The sequence below is a fragment of the Acomys minous genome (genome assembly GCF_964271855.1).
Source record: "Acomys minous genome assembly, chromosome: 17".
Taxonomy (NCBI): Eukaryota; Metazoa; Chordata; class Mammalia; order Rodentia; family Muridae; genus Acomys; species Acomys minous.
The window spans coordinates 9607776-9625027 of record NC_140500.1 but is presented as its reverse complement, the minus strand read 5'-3'; the positions used below and the strand labels follow the sequence as shown (position 1 = coordinate 9625027).

The 17252-nt window shown below is 45.3% G+C and overlaps 1 long non-coding RNA gene and 1 pseudogene across 2 annotated transcripts in view; one reads left to right on the top strand and one right to left on the bottom strand.

Annotated features, from left to right (window-relative positions):
• The window catches only part of LOC311588545, a 175170-nt gene that overhangs the window by 113891 nt on the left and 44027 nt on the right, over positions 1 to 17252 (bottom strand). The window lies entirely within an intron of this gene.
• LOC311588189 (mitochondrial import receptor subunit TOM20 homolog) lies at positions 659 to 1366 on the top strand (annotated as a pseudogene). The gene has a single exon. The product of its transcript is annotated as a mitochondrial import receptor subunit TOM20 homolog (transcript).

The following is a 17252-nucleotide window of genomic DNA, read 5'->3' as shown; positions in this document are numbered from 1 at the left end:
CTAAACTGAAAGAATGTTAGCCTGTGTGTATGACACAGCATATATTTGGTTTCTGTCCCTGGTGCCTGCCACTTAACTCTCTTAGGTTTTCCTAAGTGATTAGATGGCATTTTGTTAAGCAGTCCCTTTTGATCACACCCAAGTTTATGCTAATAAATTTACTAATAAATTACCTGGGTTGGGGGCCTTAGGCAGCCTCAGGACAGCTACACCCCGAGCATTCTTGCCCCCCCAATCCTCTCTCTCTCTCTCTCTCTCTCTCTCTCTCTCTCTCTCCCTCCCTCTCTCTTCCCCATCTCTTCCTCTCTTTCTCTTTCTCTCTGTGAATTACATCTCCAGCATTTCTAAAAATATTTTGACCTATATATATGTATATATACATATACATAATACATGTGTACACATACACAGACACCACACACACACACACATGTGTATTTGTTGTCCTGCTAAGTCCTTTTAATTAGCTTGTATGTACACAATTACAGGACTGACCATTTGGAATTGATTATCCAAGCAGGGGGCCAATTCTTGAGAAAAATATTGTTTTCTTCTTTAGAAGACGGAAACGCTAGAGCGGCTGGAGAGCTCTGATCTCTCGGAGCTAACTGCAACTTGGCAGGCCACCGCGGCCAGCACACGCCCTAGAGGATCCAAGATGGTGGGTCCGATCAGTGCCATCGCAGAGGGCGTGTGCGGTGCCCTCTTCATCGGGTACTTACTGCATCTGCAAAAGGCAGAGTGACCCCAACTTCAAGAACAGGCTTCAGAATTAAGAAACAGAAGTTTGCCAGGTGGTGGTGGCACACACTCGGGAGGCAGAGGCAGGCGGATCGCTGTGAGTGGATACAGCTTGGTGAAGAGTTACTAGCACAAGGTGATTACGAGAAGGGCGCAGACCACTGACAACACAACTGCGACGTGTGGACAGCCTCAGCAGCTGCTGCAAGTGCTCCAGCCGACTCTTCCACCACCAGTGTTCCAGATGCTTCTGACCAAGCTTCCAACCATTAGTCAGAGCACTGTCAGTGCTCAGAGCTTGGCTGAAGATGATGCAGAGTGAGCCCAGACATTAACATCATAAAATTTCGGTAAAATGATTTAACAGTTAGCTTGAAAGCTAATCGGTTCTGGGAGAGTGAAGGCAAATAGGCTTGTTAAGAACTGTCCTATGCTGAAGTCTACCAAAGTGAATGAGCTTTGAGCAGATCCATTGTCTGTTCTATTTACTTTTTTCCAGTGAAAAGTATTTTGATAGAGCTTTTCATTTTATAAATACACTGAGTTAGCCAAAATAGGATAGCTTTCATTTGTTCTTAAGACATGCAATTCAAATGTAAATACAGTAGAGCATTACCAGGTAGAAACTCCTGGTGATCGGTTTTAAAAGATTGGGAGAGTTATGAAGAATAGTTGAGTAATGCACATTTTAACAGACTATTACATTTTACTGTAAGTCATAAAACTAGAAAGAAACTTGTGTTTATGAAAACTGAGCATTAAAATTTTGCAGAGGAAAAAAAAAAAGATGGAAATGCTGACACTGGGAGACAGCTCAGGCAGTGAAACGCTGGGGACAGCTTAAACTTAACTCTAGAGCCAACGTTGTCATCCCACTTTCGCAGAGGCAGAGGCAGAGAGACCTCAGAGGCCCATTGGCTGTCTAATCTACGCAAACTGACAAGTTCCAGGCCAGTGAGACTCTGTCTCATTAAAAAAAAAAAAAAAAAAAGGGAGGGGGCCACCTGCCCCTAGAAGTGTTGCAAGTGTGGCTAGTGTGTCACCTATGCTTCAGTAGGTGACAGAGAGGAGAGAAGCTATGCTACATCTCTGACTTACCCTGTCTTCTGACTTGTGGACATCTGAATGATTGGTAGGCTAACATTCCCAGGGGAGGAAGCTGGAGACAAACGGCCACCTAGGGCCCTGTAGCCTGGTGGGAGCAAACCAAACACTGGGAGAGACCCCGCCTTGGACCTTGGGCCCCAAGTGGTCTCCCAAGACAAATGATCCCCACATGGGGCCATTTGGGTGGCCCAGGTGAGGAGTGAGTCCAAGATGACCACCAGTCTAGCGCCATGGGGCCTGGACAGGGAGCTAGCCTGGCATGACCACCAGTCCTGTGCCCCACAGACCTGGGGGGGCGGGGCAGACCATGCCCCCAGATGACCCCTGCCAGGTGCCATAATACAGAAGAGGAGCATAACACTGAGGCAACCCAGACACCACTAGGAGGAATAAGTAAGTGGTGGGGAAACAGAAGAGAAAGAGAAACAGAAAAATGTGGGCACAATGACAAGATGCAGAAGTGCAGGGCCTAGGGGAGTGAGGAACAGTCTCCTGTGAGTAGCTGGTGATGCCACCTGAGGCCACGGTAGAGTCCTGGCCTGTTCCACGGCCCGGCAGCAGTAGGGGTCTGTTACTACCAGGCAGACAGTCCTCATCTGCGACCCTGCCTAAGGACATGTTGGTGTCTGAGAACTGGGCAAAACTGGCCCCACCCCTCACACCTGAACATAGTGGAAGAGCTGACCCTGGGGGCATGAGAGCAGGAGAGCTGACCCTGCCCCTAGCCAGCTACAGTACTCAGGAAAGCAGGGTCACACGTTGCTCAGAAAGCACAGTAGAGCTGGACCTGGTTTTATTGCTGGCTGTGGTTTTGGATGGATGGGCCAGCTGAGACAGGGAAAGAGAGCTTGCCCTGGTGGTTTGGGCATGGGAGAGATGGTGGGCTAACATGCTCATATACCTCTTAGGCCCAGATCTAGGACTTTGAATTGCCACACCCCAACATCTACCCTGTCCATAAACTGCTGCATCCCATGAAGGGGCCTGTCCTACAGATGCAGAACTGCAGGGCACAGGGCAACAACAGGATAGCCAAGAGGAGTCCCAGTGAGATGCCAATGTTGGTGATACAGCAGAAGCCAGAGGCCTCACAACAGACCATTGCAATAAACATTTGCAAGCAAGGAAGGGTGGACAAGAGCGTGTACTGGGCAGGCACATAGGAATATGTTAATGTCTGAGGGCTGTGCAAAGCTGGCCCCACCCCTCGCCTGAGCATTGTGGGAGAGCTGCCTCTGGGGGCATGAGAGCAGAGAAGGGTCGTGTAGTGACACAAGATTTATTTTTTTTAATCTATTTTGGAGGAGGTTGCAAGGGTAGAAAGTGGGTACATCAGGAGAGGGAGATAGGTGGACTTAGAGTGCATCATTGAAATTCCCAGAGAACCAATAAAAAGCTTTAAACAGCAAACAAACAAACAAAAAAACAAAACCAAGGTGATCTGCATGCCAAGAGGCTCAATAGGTAAAGGCATTTTTGCCACCAAGCTTTCCCAACAACCCACATGGTAGAAGGAGAAAATAGACTTGCATTTTTGAGAAAAGGTCTCTCTGTGTAACAATCCTGCCTGTCCTGGAACTTACTATGTAGACCAGGCAGGCCTTGAACTCACAGAGATCCACCTGCTTCAGCCTCCTGAGAGTGCTGGGTTTAAAAGCACAAGCCACTACAGTTGGCTTAAAGACTGAGGATTCTTTTTGTTTTGTTTTGTTTTGTTTTGTTTTGTTTTGTTTTGTTTTGATAATTGGTTGGGTTTTTTGTTTTTGTTTTGTTTTGTTTTGTTTTTGAGACAGGGTTTCTATCATGTATCCCTGGCTGTCGGGAGCTTGCTCTGTTGCTCAGGCTGCCCTCAAACTCACAGAGATCTGCCTCTAGAGTGCTGGGATTAAAGGGGTGAGCCACCACTGCCCCACACACATAATTTTAAAACAAACAAACACACCAAAGTGAAGGGCTGAAGACATTGCTCAGTGGTTAAGCATACCTTGATTGCACTGGACCTGAAAATTGTACTTGTGTACCTTGTGACACATACACAAAAATAGGATATTTTAGAAAATGAACAAAGGTGGATAAAATGCCGAGGCTCATCAATAACAGGATTAACCTCTGGCTTCTATATGCACATGTACATGCACACGTAAACATGCACTCACATGCACTATGGAGGTGCTATGGACTGCGATAACGAAGTCAAGCAGCACACATATTGTCCTAGCATCATGCCAAGTGCACAGTGGGTCCTATTAGACAGCGATGATGTTTCACCTTACCTGTGAGGTGGAAGACTTCTCTGCTTTGTGACATTAGGCTGATCCTAATGGAAAGTAGCAGCCTTTTAATAACACTGCTGAAGATATCAGTCAGGGTTCTCTAGGAACAGAGCTAATAGAATGAACCTATATGTAAAGAGGATTTATTAGAGTGGCTCACAGGCTGTGGTCCAGCTAGTCCAGCAGTGACTGTCTACCAAAGCAAAGGCCAAGAACCCAGCAGCTTTTCAATCCAGCAGCCTGGATCTCTCGGCTCATCTTCAGCATATGCCATAGGCTCTATTAATGACCTGCATAAACTGATGCACCAACCGAGGACAATGCATGCAGAGAACCAAGACCCGCCCCCCACCCCCACCCCCCCCACACCAGTTCAGATGTAGCTGATGGACAGCTGATGCTCCATGTCATGGGTGGGGCTGGGGGCGGGGCTGGGGCGGAGCTGGGGGTGGGGCGGGGGCGCGGAGGGTGGCCAGGACTGAACCTCTGACGTGCCCTCTGGTGCCCATAATTTGGTCACTGCCCCTTGCCAAGACGGCCTTGCAGGCACACAGAGGAAGGGGATTGAGGCTATCCTAATGAGAACTAATAGGCTGTGGTCAGACAGTGGGGTAGGAGGGCCTCCCCATCAGAGGTCTAGGGGAGGGGACTAGGGCTGAAGAGGGAGGGAGGGTAGGAACGGGAAGGTAAGACGGAGGGGATAGCAATCAGAATGTAATATGAATAAATTATAATAAATACAATATACATTTAAAAAAAAAGAAATAGGCTCTAGCAGCAATGAAGGAATGGACTTGCAAGTAAGAGAGCTAGAGTGAAGGCAAGCCGGATGGTAACACCAGCCAATTGGGTTTTAGTTCAGATCAGTTACCCTGGCAACCAAGAATAGCCATCACAATGAACCGTTCATCTTCTGCTTAAGCTATCCCTTCCCTCTATTTTTTTTTTTAAAGCCAGATAAAGAGAAACTTAGTACTTGGTTAGAAAGCCAGTATGGGGTGGTTTGAATGAATAACCCCCTATGCTTTCTGGCACTTGGGTACCTGATCCCCAGTTGGTGGCACTGTTTGGGAAGGCTTAGGAGGCGTGGCTTTACTGGAGGTCAACTTTTGGAAAGCTTAGACTAGCAGCATCTCTGGTGTCCTGTGCTCTCTCTCCTTCCTGCTTGTAGTAGGAGATGTGAACCTTCAACAGCTGCCGCCGTCATGTCTGCCTCCTGCTGCCACAACTAACCCGCCAGGATAGACTCTCATCCGTCTGGACCTAGCTTTCTTCATGTGAGTGAGTGTCAGAAGACAGTCAAAAGAATGTGCTTGATGCACAATGCCTTGGGGAACTGCAAGAGAGGCGCCAGGAAAAAAAGCATTTTGTTTCCTGGGTTGTTGTCGGGCTTGACTGCATGCCTCCTGAAAGAAACATTTACATTCAATTTAAGAGACATTTATTCTTGTTGGCTGTTGGAACACAGCTATAGAGCCCAAGCGAGTAAAAGGACATGATAAGGGCTGTCCTCAGTGTGTCCTGAATGTGGGTATGACCTTCTGCCTTGCATGTGTGCCTTCCCAGATATAATTATAGTGAGTGCCACACAATTGTGTTTAAATTCGTCTGTCCAGAGAAAGTTCTGGATAAAGGCTGCTCTGTTAATATTTAGTATGTGTTTATTGGCATTTATCTACCTGCATTTCTGATCATGTTTTTCTAAACTCATACAACCCTCCTTGGATTATTGCGTTCTTTGTTTCATTTTTATATAAAAGCACACTGAAACTGAGGTAAGGTTCAGATTGTAGCCTGCTCCATTCTTTCAGATCCTCAGATCCCAGGTCCAGCAAATGAGATCTGGACAGGTGAGGCAAAAAGTTGACAATGAACACAGTGAAACCACCCAACAGGACAACTCCAACAATTGAAAAGAACAGTTTATTGGACGCTCTCACAAGGGTAGAGCAGCAGTCCAGCCAGGGAGAGCAAGTAGGCTTTTATATGGTTCCTCGAAGCTTCAGGCAATTATATCCCTACTTTTATTTTTAATATTTATTTATTTATTTATTTAGGGTTTTCAAGACAGAGTCTCTCTGTGAGGCTTTGGCTGTCCTGGACTCACTTTGTAGATCAGGCTGGCCTCAAACTCACAGCAATCCTCCTGCTGGGATTAAAAGCTTGTGCCACCATGCCTGGCTAGATCACTACTTCTAGAGATTTTTTTTTTTCCTGTCTTGGATAAAACAGGCTGGAAGGGAGGAGTCTGTGCCTGTGGCAGTCAGGCCAGTTTATGGGTCGCAGATGTCCTTTTGCCTGCGGCAGATGGCCATTTAGAGAGGAATGAGGAAACTACAGTCATCTGGTAACACAAGGTCCCTGAGTCACAGGGTCTCTGAGAAATGCTGGAGCTGTTTCTGCATCTGACCTAGCTAAGCTCTGGTAGCCATTCTAGGCTATTGAGAGCTGCACTGCCATCTTAGGGGCCCTGTTGGTGACCTAACACATCTACAAGTTGTCTTGGTCACAGCGTTTTTATCACAGCAATGGAAAAGCAAGCAAAAATAACGTATATACACACACTTGTCCTTAGAGACACTTAAGCAAGGTCAAATAGAGACCAGTTATGATAGTTACTCTGATGTCTGCTGTGGCAATGTTCCTGATAAAAGCAACTTAGGGAAGAAAGGGGAGGGAAAGAGAGGGGAGGGGAGGGGAGGGGAGAGAAGGGAAGGGCAGGGCAGGGCAGGACTTACTTGACCTCATTTTGAGAGTTCAGTCCATCATGAAGGGAAGTCACTGTCACAAGAGCATGAGGCAGCTGGCCACATTGCGTTCACAGTCAGGGAGGACTGCAGCTCATGGTGGTGCTGCCCACATTCAGTTAGCCCTCTCCGCCTCAGTTTATCCAGCCTAGAAAATCACCCACAGACTCGTCCAAAGGTGAGTCTTCTAAGTGATTCCACATCCAGTCAAGTTGACAGTGAGGACGAAGCATAGTTGTTTGTGTCTTTGCTCAAGGAAAACATAGTTTAGCTCAACCATTCCAAAGCAGCAACGAACTTGCAGTGAACAACTTTCTCACAGGTTACGTCAAATAAGGCAAGTGTGACAGTAACTAAGGATTTTCCTCCTCCACATCTTGTGTCCCTCATGTAGCTTCTTAGCCTCTTCTAGTTTGACATGAGAGGACTGGGCATTGCTGGAGTCAAGTAGCCTCCAAGGGCACTGGGGTCACAATGGTAGGATTCCCACCCCCCACCCCCGAAGCCTTTAAAAGGCCTGCTAGCTCCTCCTTCACACCTCCGCCATTTTGTACGGATGATTGACCCCAGCATGCAGGCTGTTTCTAAACAATAAATGCTCTTTGTTATCAAAATTCCACTTTGACATCAACTGGGAACCTGAGGTGGGGGCGTAGATCCCAAGGCTGCCTGGCAACCCTGTAGACTTTCTCTGAGGGCAACCTCCCAGGCGGGAACTGATTGTTACCGGCAATAGCTTCCACTGATGGCTGCAAGCATTAAAAAAGAAAGGGAGGGGCAGGAGAGATGGCTCGGAGGTTAAGAGCCTGACTGCTCTTCCAGAGGACCTGAGTTCAATTCCCAGCACCTACATGGTAGCTCACAACCACATAATGTGATCTGATGCCCTCTTCTGGCCTGCAGGTGTACATGCAGGCAGAACTCTGTATACATAATAAATAAATAAATAAATAAATAAATAAATAAATATTTTTTTAAAAGGAAGGGTAAGAAGGAGAGAAAATAAACACAAAAACACACTTACACTTGATGATGAAGTAAGACAGACTCCAGCAAGTAATTTCAACAAGCTTCTTCTTTCAAGTTTCTCTTACTTTACATAAACACACACACACACACACACACACACACACACACACACACATACACACATCATGGTTGATGAAACCAGCTCCAAACTCTGAAGAAGGAGTTCCAGCCCAACCCGCTTTTGTAGATACGCATATACACTTTGGTGGATGAAACAAACTCCAAAGAACGAGTTTGAACAACCTTATACACATACATATACCCATCTTTGTGGATGGAAAAAGAGTGCAACAACTTCATTATTTCTCCCAAAACTTATATATCCCAGCAAGATCTTTCAAGAAGTACAAAAACCACAATGTTTTTACATTCTATTTCTCTTTAAGTGAATAATTACAATGACTCTACATAAGAAAAACATGTTCCTCAATACCGTCACATGATCAAATATTTCATGTATTATGGGTGAGAAACAAACATGAAAAACAAGTTATTTCCCAGAACTTACATACATTTGTGACTAAGCCATCTGTTATATATTGACAGAGAATAAGCAAGCAAGGTAATTTCTCAGCCTGCTTTTCTTTACTGGCAGGCTGCATTTGCGGTTTACAAAGAAAGAATCAACTATCTTAAAAAGTAATCTTAGAGCTGGGCCTGGTGGCACATGCCTTTAATCCCAGCGCTTGGGAGGCAGAGGCAGGTGGATTGCTGTGAGTTCAAGGCCAGCCTAGTCTACAAAGCGAATCTAGGACATCCAAGGCTACAGAGAGAAGCCCTGTCTCGAAAAACCAAAACAAATAAAAATTTTAAAAAGTAATCTTAGAAAGACCTTAAAAGAATCACAAATCTAAACTTCGATATAAAAGTAATCAGCCATTTCTACTTTAAATCCTAAAGGTGCTCATCTACTCATTAATAATTTTATTAAATCATACCAGGAAGCTGAGGGCAAAAATAAATATAAGAAATTAGTTCTTTTTTTAATTATTTATTACTTATTTATTATGTATACAGTGTTCTGTCTGCATGTACACCTGCATACCAGAAGAAGACACCAGATCTCATTATAGATGGTTGTGAGCCACCATGTGGTTGCTGGGAATTGAACTCAGCACCGAAAACAGAATCAGCAATTAAAGGGAGGCATTTATTGTGGGTGAGAAAACACGCACATGGCAGACATACTGAGAAAAAGACCCTCTGCAGAGGAGAGGGAACTTAGAACGCAAAAACCCAGTCCCTGAGCTTCTGAAGAGTCTTCCTCCCCTAACTTGGGGCTGCTCAGTTTGAGGACAGGATGGTTAGTTGGTGTGACAGACTTGTCCTGATCTGGTCTTGAACTCCTTGAGCCAACAATCTTTCAGCAGGAGGCTGCTGGTGGGGGACTAAAGCTGCCAGGCTTTTGTCTCAAGTCAGGCAGTTGAGGAAGAAGCTGGCCATCTTGGAAATTCACCACTTCTAGCTGTGGCCCCGCCCCCTGTCTGCCTACAGGTCGCTCTCTAACTCTTGCTAGTTGAGTCTCTCCTCCTTTAGCAGAAGGAAGTGATTTCCATATTCCCTACCAAAACCTTTTCCCCTCAGCGCCTCAAGGGCATAATCGACAAAAAGGACACAGAAATATTTTCCATCTTCACTTCCATCCAATAAAACTACCATTTACAAGGCGCTGTACTAAGTTAATTATTTTTCTTCAGCAGAATAAGAGCTTTAGTTTCAGCTCAGGAAAAGCTAAGAGGCAAGAAAAGCAGTTCATGAAATGACACCGGCAAAGGTTGATGGGGAAGGTTAGAGACACCCCGGAAGGAAGAAGCCGACCGGAAGCGCAGCCTTAACCTCGAGCTCCGTTTTGAAGTAACAATTCATCAGAAGCACACTGAGCATCCGTTTTCCCGCGATTATTATTCACTGGGCCACAAGGCTGTGTCCCAGGGTGATCTTGAATGGAGATATTGTCCAAATGCAGTTGGGGGAGAAACTGGTTGCTATCAACTTTGACCACAACAGATGTAAAATAGCGAGCTCCAATGTTCTCCGGGAAACTTTCGCGTTCCTTTTCCTGGAAGCTAGAAAAAGACAACTTTTTTCAATGCTGTGATTTTTCTTTGCTCAGGGCTTGTGCGGTTCTCACTCATCCCGGCCTAAAGAGAAAAGCTTTCTCCTGGGCGGCTATTAGCAGCGCGTAAGGAGAGGTCTCAGGAGCTGCATAAAGGAATTCTATGGCGGGGCCTGCTGTAAGTTTGCGTTTGTGCCTGCTTCCTAGGGTGAACTCATTCCAACCCCAGCTCCTGAAAGAGTAGGAGGAAGGTATTGGGATTAATAAGGAATCTTAAAGCTGTTTGAATTCAATAACTCAGTAAGAACTTTAAAAAAGAAAAAAAAATTAATATTAAAAGATGGAGTGGTTCCCTTAAACAAATAAACTGCTTTATTAAGGATCTGCCTTAATAAAATGGTTGACAGCTCCCCCTCCTCTCCTAGGCTCTGGCATTAGCAACAAAGAAGAGGCCAGGTTTGCACAGCTGTTGCCTTAAGAACTGAATAACAAAAGGCTGAAACTTTAACCCAAACTTGGAAGAGGAGGAGGGAGACAGAAATTCTCTAATACCAAGAAAGTAAAGACAGTGTTGGAAATCTTTGCAGAGTCAGGAAAAAGGGTTTTTTTTCCAAGGCGCCAACTTGTGTGCCTCCGAAGGGAGTCAGAGCTCTGGACGTGCTTGCTGAACAGCTGCTGGACGGAGGGAGAAAGGAGGGGCCCGGGCTGGGGGCGGGGCTGAGGGTCCGTTTCTTCAGAGCTCTGAAGCTGGAGAGCAGTTTGGTTCTTTGCTTTGAATGCCTGGTGGGGTCAAGTGAAGGATAAGCTAAAGAGCTTGCCTGTGCGCGCTCTCTCTCTCTCTCTCTCTCTCTCTCTCTCTCTCTCTCTCTCTCTCTCTCTCTCTCTCTCTCTCTCTCTCTCTCTCTCTCTCTCTCTGCTTCTGGAGTCCACCTTAAAACTTAACATTCCTTTGTAGGAGAAAGGTGGGCTCTGACAGAAGCATTCATGCTTCCCTTGCAAATGTTTTTCCAGGCTCAAAAACAATAGTAATATGTCTCTTTAAAAAAAAAAAAGGAGGGGGAGAGAGAGAGAATGAAGGAGGAAGAGAGAGAGGGAGGGACGGAGGTGGGGCAGTAATGATTGTTTTAAACATGAAATCTCTTGGGAAATACACAAAAGCTACTTTAGGGTATTGATTATTTATAAACCAAAAAGCATCAAGGCATCAAGACAATAGAAGCTAAAACACCAAACAATTAGAACATTAAAGCAGCAGTAAAATAAGATGGGGAGGAAGCACAAGTGGACAAACCCTCTTGAGGGTAGAGAGGGACAAAGTCCCCTTCCTTCAGTGTTGGCTGCCTTCCCCTCCTGCCATCCACACGGGGCATGCAGGGCTGAAACAGAAATCCAGTCTCAGTGGCGCGAGTCTTTTTGTCTCCCATCTGCCCTTGAGCTGCAGTGAGAAGTGTGGCAGATCCAAGCAGTCCCAGGCACATTAATGCAATAAATGTCCTTGCCATGATACCTCTGAGGTACTGGGCCCCTTTGAAAGGTCTCCAGATCTTAAAAGAAAAAGAAATAGAAGCAGACAGTCTCGGAGCAATACCATAGATGCTGGTAACATTTCCTTCCATAAGCACTGTGGGGGAGGATTTATGAGGCCAGCAAAAGAAACCATGGATGTGGGAGAGGGCAAAGGTGCCAGCCCTACTTCATGTAACAGTCACACTTGGCTGGGATTTAATGAGGAAGAACAACTTTCCATGGAAAGAAGTCCCAAAATAAGCCATGCATGAAAAAGAGCAGAGGAAGAGAGAGCACAGTATGTCCAGGCAACTGATACCATCAAGGGGTTAATGATAAAAATAATTTAGGAGGAACTGGGATATGGCTCGGAAGGTAAAATGACTGACATATAAACATGCTGATCCAGGCTGAACTCATCGGAAAGCACATAAAAGCTGATTATGGAGGCTGGAGAGGTAGGGCAGCGGTTAAGAGCACTGGCTGTTCTTTAGGGCTCAGGTTCACTTCCCAGAACCCACATGGTGGGTCACAAGCATCTGTACCCCCAGTTCCAAGGGATCCAATGTCTCTCTCCAGCCCCTCAGGCACTACATGCATGTGGTGCACACACATGCACATACACTAAACATAGATTTTAAAGCGGAGCACTGTGGCACACTACTACACTATAGTAAGACAAGAAGCAGAGACAAGGGCGTTCCCAGGAGTTCCCAGGCTAGCTACCCCATCATATCCAGTGTCCAATGTGAGACAGAATGTCGGAGGATGGTCTGATGTATTTTGATGCTAATTACTGCCTGCTGTCTCTGTGACCCACCTTTTGACCAATAAAAGGCCATCACCTGGGCAGGGCAAAAAGGAGATAGGTGTGGCTAAGGTTCCCAAACTTGGAGAGAGACAGAGAGAATCCTGGGAAGAAGGACTGGAGAAGGAGAGAGGAGAAGGAGGTCGCGCCATCATGGGTTAGATGGAAGAGAAGCACGTGGCTGGCGTGGATGGGGATTTGGACCAGGTGAAGAACATTAGCAAGTATTTGGGCTTATGGATGGAAGGTAGCTTGATAGACATTATTACAACTATACACTATGGAATTAGGCAGGTATGGGACACCTGCCCCACTATGGAAAGTAGTTTAGAGGATTGATATCTGCCCTGACCCAGGTTAACTAAGGTTATTTTAAAATATAACAGGTGTCTGTGTCTTGATTGATTGCTAGCAGGCTATACTGCGGTAGTAATAATAATTATAGGCCTGACAATAAACAAAGATTAGACCATACTGGTAAATTAACAGCAACAACAGAAGACAAGGTTGCCCTCCAAACTGACTGGAGTGCACACAGGAACACACACACATACATCTCTCTCTCTCTCTCTCTCTCTCTCTCTCTCTCTCTCTCTCTCTCTCTCTCTCGTGTGTGTGTGTGTGTGTGTGTGTGTGTGTGTGTGTATGAGAGAGAAAGAATTTGGAAATACAAAAGAGAGGACTTAGAAATACAAGACTTCAAAGGTACTGAAGGTTTTTGCAGTGACATCCTATTGGAGATAGATAGCAGATAACTGAATGGTGTCATCTGGAGAATAAATTAAAGCTGAAATTAGAAGGGTGCTGTTGTAATCAGAGTTCAGGGGCCCCAGACAGCTCAGTCAGTCAGTGCAGCATCAGGGCTGAAGTTCCTGTTCAGATGCATCCTACACTCTTAAGCATCTACTTTTACCTCTTCTATCGGAGGATGCTAGAAGTAATAGGGTGTGTATACCATGGTGAGGGAGAAACCAAGAGCCCCTCACAGAAGTAGGAAGAATAATGTTGACCAATTTTTTAGACATCACTTGGCTCAGTTACGTTGAAACTTGAGATTAAGTGTCTCAGAAAAATCACTAGTGTCTAAGAGATTAAGTAGGGCCCAGACTAAGCCCCGAATAATGGGGAGAAGAGGATGAGGTTTAGGAAATAATTTAAAATGAAGATGAGAAAGATGAGTGTAAGAGCCTCAAGGGGTTGAGTCTGAACAACTGCTTGGTGTAGAAAAAGCAAGCAGTTAGATGACCAGTCGTTGTCCCCAGAATGGAAACACTCCATCCCTTTGGAAAGCTCATTAAGACTCAGGAATTTCTACAGAGAGGGTGTGGTGGTTCACAACTGTAATCCCAGCACTTGGGAGGCAGAGGCAGGCAGATCTCTGTGAATTCAAGGACAACTAGGGCTGTTATAGAGAAAGACTATGTATTGGGGAGTGGGTAAAAAAAATCAACAAAAGTTCCAGAAAATTCTGGAAGCCAGATTGGTACATGAAGCCTGTCCCTGACAAGAAGATTCTCAGGCCTGCTGAGCTGCTGGCAAGTCTACAGACAAGATCAGGATTCCAGCTCCGCTGAGTCACCAGCAGTGCTAGGTGGGCTTTCCTGGTGCCCTCGAATCAGTCACACCCCTTAAGGAGCCTGATAAACTCATTGGTTCAAGCTGGACTTCAGTGGTATCCTTACATTGGTCTTTTGTCAGCTCCCTATCTGAGTGAATGGACGTTTTGTTCACAACTCCCCAGAAATCGTGTCATGTTTTCCCTTTAATTTTTCTTTCTCTGAAACCAGCTCACAATTCTAACATGTATTCATTACTCATACTATTATTATTATTGCTATTATTATTAATCACTATTATTATTATCACAAATTGCATCACTGGTTCCTCCAAAAGTCTCTATATTTATAAAAGATGTTTTATTTATGAGATTTCAACTGTGAAGATACATTTTATATTTCTCCATCTATATTGAAAACATACATTTACCTAACTTCTGTTAAATATGGCAACTTAATACGTTAGCTCAGAGGTCTCTTGCCACCATCCTTACCCGCTCCAAAATTAACAGATACCGAAACAAAGCCAGATGTGGCGGCTTATGCCTGTAATCCCAGCAGCTGGGTGGTTGAGGCAGGAGGAGCACAAATTCAAGACCCCGCTAGGCTGAAGAAGACGAGAGGAACTATCAGCAGTAATGTGGAGGAGCCAGGGCTCCTCGCTACGGCACGCAGCTGCCCGGGAGTTCTTCCCAGAGACTTCTGCTCTGGTGAAACCAGGACTCTCAACTACACTGCAAAAAAAGGATTTCAGTACACTAGTGTGAAGAACTGGAGTCTGTTAAGAAGAGGTTTTACTATCGCACTAACCAAGGACAATACAAGTAGTAAACACCGAACCCCTACTCTGATCTAGCCAATGGACAGGACATCCTCCGCAGTTATATGGAGAGCAGGGACTCACTCTGACATGAGCTCTGGTGCCCCATATTTGATGACCTTCCCTTCGTGGGGAGCCCTGGTGGCACTCAAAGAAAGAATAAGCAGAATACCAAGATGAGATTTGTTAGCCTGTGACCATAAAGTGGGGGAGGAGAGCCCGCTCGGACATGGACCTAAGGGAGGGTAATAGGATGAGGGTGGGGGGGTAGGAGGAACGGACAGATACAAGTGATGGGAGAACAATTGAGTTGTAACCTGAATAAATTAATTTTTTAGAAAAGGTTTTAACACAGTGTTTCTAGGGCATATTAATGGAAAGAGAGGTGCATAGGAAAAGGATGGCAGATGTGCGGCATCCTAGTGTGGGTGTGGCCTCCGGAAAAGAACAAGCTGTAGTGTCGTAGCAACGTCACACCTACAGTTCTGGTGGCTTCTGCTTGGCATTGCTCAAAGGGCTTCTAAGAGACTTCTTTTCACCTTTCCCCCTATCTCGTTTCTTCACAAATGAGATCACAGGGTGTTTGCTGAGGTGTGTTGGGTAGGCTCACAATCCAAGAAGTTAAAAACCGAGCATGAGTGACAAAAGATTAAGATAAGACTTTTGCTACCAGTGACGTTTTCTTTTTTTTTTTTTCTTTTTCCATTTTTTTTATTATTAATTTATTCTTGTTACATCTCAATGGTTATCCCATCCCTTGTATCCTCCCATTCTTCCCTCCCTCCCATTTTCCCCTTATTCCCCTCCCCTATGACAGTTCCTGAGGGGGATTACCTCCCCCTGTATATGTTCATAGGGTATCAAGTCTCTTCTTGGTAACCTGCTGTCCTTCCTCTGAGTGCCATCAGGTCTCCCCATCCAGGGGACATGGTCAGAGGTGAGGCACCAGAGTGTGTGAGAACGTAATATCCCACTCTCCACTTTACTGTGGAGAGTGTTTTCAATCTCGCTTGGGAGAGTCCTAGAAAATTTCGGGCTTGTGACTGGCTGAGGAGAAAGAAAGGCTGTACTTAGCTAGTCAAAACCCACCCAGGCCTTAAGCAGGCTTCTAACAGTGCTTTTATGTTCTTAATTGAGTTAGCCATATATAAAACAAGTACGTCCCCGTGCAGACAGTCTGCATAACAAAGGTGGTTAATGGTGCTGTAAATCTTGGTCTTCAGCTGGTGAGAGACTTCAGTCAGGCTGCTGAGTAAGGGACTCACATCTTCCCATCCAGCCTCAAAAGGACATTCAGAGTGACCTAGTGTTTAGAACTTGAGTGGTGACTCAAAGGCAGAGCTAAATTAAAGATAAGTGAATCTTGCTATGAAACCCAGAAAGACTACGGAGAAACAAGGAGCCTCTGAGAAGGGTGCTCGAGCAGGTAAGAAAGTAGGATTATTGGCTGAAAATCTGATGCAAAAATATACAATGAAGTCTCTAAACTCACTTCCCAACTTCCTTTGGCTGGGTCTGTGACCCCCTTCTCCAGCCCAGCAGAAAAATATACGTTTTCTTTCCAAAGAAACTAGGTCGAAAAAAACTCTGGACACTCAGGACACTCAGAAAGACATGGAACGAATTCAAGGGCAGAGGGGCCTACCCTGTCTCAAATACGAAACAAAAACAGACTCAAGGGTTACTGGGAACCGGAAGGTGTGTGCCATAAAGAAAACTGGAATTGAACGGAAAATCTCCAACCTGAAAAGCAACATGAATGCGTTTTTCTCATTTGTTCCCGGATTAGAGAAGCCTAGACAATAAACGTCAGACAAAACACAAGAGAATCATCTTTAAGGAAAAAGAAAATCACTCTGTTAGTGCTCAGGAGTGAGTGCTCCCTGCTCAGTGGCAGCTTCAGAATTCCCAAAGAAAAGACGTTTCCATTTGGAATTCCATACAAAGTATCAGTCCGCTAAGATGATGGGTGGATGAGCAAGGCCTCCCAAGTTTCTCAGGAAGCTACCGCAGCATTCAGTTTCCCGAGCAACAGTGGCCCATTCCTGGCAACTGTTTGAAATGCAAATTAGGGGACCTCACGTTGGGTTATTGAAGCAGAATCCCCAGTGTGAGGCCCTACTGTCTGCATCTTCACCATCCTAACTGCCCTAAGCAGTTACTATTCATCAGGGTTTAAATGATCCAACACCAGTGGAGATATGCAAGCCTCTCTCTATTTCTCCATTAAAAAAAAAAAAGCAAACAAGCATGGTAACTTATCTAGCTCACTTATTTTCCATTTTATTTCATTTCATTTGTATTTATTTAGTGTGCACACATATGTATGTGTAGTAGCACAGACACTCAAAGGTGGCACACTTGTGAGGATCAGGTGACAAGTTGCAGGAGTTGGTTCTCTCTTTCTCCGGGGGAAATGAACTTCCATCAGGCTTCATGGAAGGCACTTTTCCCCTCTCAGCCATCTCACTGGCTCCATTTTTACAGTGCGAGAGAGATATAAGTGAGTTTAGAGTGTGTTCAAACACAGCACATTCCAAGCAAAACAGTCAAAATAAACATAGATCAGGCTGGGGAGATGGGGAGTGGGCAAAGTACTTGCCACACCT